The following is a 2,574-nucleotide window of genomic DNA, read 5'->3' on the forward strand; positions in this document are numbered from 1 at the left end:
TATTTCAGGTGAATCAACAGAAAAAAAACAAAAAAAACAAAAAAAAAAACACTACTAAAGAAGAGTTTTACAAGTTACTAAATGATTTTCACATTGCCTTCGTTTCTTCACATATTTATGTAGATACTCACGTTCCGATGTTTATAGTTATGTTTTGTTTGTTTGCTTGAATACACACCACCTGCAAACATACGGTTTACATGTACATTTTGCCATTAAATTGACATGCCGAGAATACAAATGAATGGGGTTCCAACCAACAACAAAATATAACATTAAAATCATGCGAGACAAAATAGATATGAAAGCAAATATATATATACACACACACACACACAAATATATATATATATATATATACAAACTACACGTTACGAACAGACCGACCATACACATTATGAATCGGTTTTGTTTTGTTCGTATGGAATTTCTTTCTGCGCCTCTGACTTTTAACGTCTATCTACGTCCCTTAGTCGTCTACATTAAAAGTATAAAAAAGAAAAAACAAAAAAAAAAACAAACGAGTCATAATAAAAAAAAAAAAAAAAAAAAAGCAAAAAAAAAAAAACTATCAAGCGCATTAACTCACTTCAGCATTCCAAAGTAGCTTTCAGAAATGACCGTTTTCAAGTGAGGGCGCTGTCAGCAGCTAAAAAGACAAATAAACAAAACTGTAAAGATGGTGTTAGCAAGAGCTGGAAAGTGTTAGCGCGAAGACAGCGGGGACTTAAATGAATACAACAATATCTTACAGATACAACAATCAGGTCGTTTACTTATTCGCCTACTTCTCTTACTTAGATAAAATATTCTCTTTTAATAACTCTCTCTCTCTCTCTCTCTCTCTCTCTCTCTCTGTCTGTCTCTGTCCATCTATCTCTCGCTCTCTCCTATCGCTTGCTCTCTCGCTCTCACTTTTGCTCACTTCGTTTCAATGAAGCAATTCTTCTCGGCTGATTTCTTAAGATACGTAAAAAAGAATTCCTTAATACAACAACAACAACAACAGCACACTCACTTCATGCTGAGAATTAGCGAGCGACACTGAAATACTTAACCAGAAATTGTATCTAAAAGATTGTTTTTCTTTTCTGTGTTATGTCTTGCATTATATACGATTTCGATTGCTTTGCGAAAAAGGCAAAAAAAAAAGAAAGAAAGAAACAGCGAAATAAACAACAGCGACAAAATCAAAAAAAAAAAATAAAAAAATAAAAAAATAAATAAATAAATAAATAAATATAAAACACTATGTAAAGCAATATGTAAATAAATTTGGAATTTTTCTTATTTGCTCTCTAATCTCTTATGTCAATATCTCTTCTCATATATCTAATCGAGCCGAGCGAACACCATGATCTGGGCCTTCATATACACATATATACATACGTTAGCGTAAATTAATTAATAACAATAAATAATTTAAATTATCTGACATTTATATGGCCCCGCATTCTTTAGATAAATTCTGATTGATTTTTGTGAGTATTTGTAAAATTATGTTAAAATATCATGTAAAAAAAAACCCCATATATTTTTTTCCAAGTTTTCTCAATAGATTTTTGATTCAATTGCCATAAATAAAACACTGACAGCAATTAAAAAAGTAATTTTTGAATGAGTTTTCCATTTTACCTAAGACAAGTCTTTTCGTGAAATTCAATACGAAAATAAGTCTAATCTTTATTGACATTATTCGTAATATTTTGAATGCCTGTCCATAGATGATTTGTCGACGGCAAAACATTTACTTGTGTTTTACGTAGAGTAGAAAGAGGAAGTGTTCCAACTATAAACACTATCGCCAAAGCAATTCTAGCGAAAATTTTCAGTCATAATAATTTCAAGCATAATAAGCAAAAGGTAAAAATCGTCCTCCTCCGGCATATATCGGAAATTAAGGTCAAGTATACGCATGCATACTGTAGGGCAGTAATAAACGCATTAAACGCATTCTCTGCTATTCCGCTTCAACAACGATTTAAGGAATTTTATTCCAAGTAAATATATTTAGAGTCTGAATGTTTTGAAAAGTGACAGTTGACTGATCGGCATTATTTTTATACCCGATGTTATGAATAGTTTTATAAATTGCCTATAAATATCTGTCATATGTTAAAGAGATATTCGACACTTTCGTTTTCTTTATGTTTTGTTCATTTCTCAAGCAATTCTGGCCACGTTTGCATGTGAGTATCTTTTTGATTTGTGAAGTATGGATCCAAGTTGCGAAAATATGCGAAATATTTTCACTTTCTATTTCTGAGAAGTTTAAAAAATCGATAACAAACAGTCAGATATATGTATGTATGTGTGTGAATTTTTTATCGTTTTTCATTTGCATAATTTAGATCAAAATTATTAAACGAATTGTTAGTTCACTGTTGCGCTTCGACCGACTCCTTCCCTCACGAAAATTGCCTTGTAAATGTTATGCTGATTTTGAACTCTTTTTTTTTTTCTTTTTTGTGTGATTTGTCTTGTACTGGAATCAATTTATCTAAAGCATGAAGGTTATGCAATTGATTCAAGCGAGAAACGTTCCATATATATAATTAATAAATTTGCCAAAGT

This window comes from Glossina fuscipes, unplaced genomic scaffold (genome assembly GCF_014805625.2).
Source record: "Glossina fuscipes isolate IAEA_lab_2018 unplaced genomic scaffold, Yale_Gfus_2 3, whole genome shotgun sequence".
Lineage (NCBI taxonomy): Eukaryota > Metazoa > Arthropoda > Insecta > Diptera > Glossinidae > Glossina > Glossina fuscipes.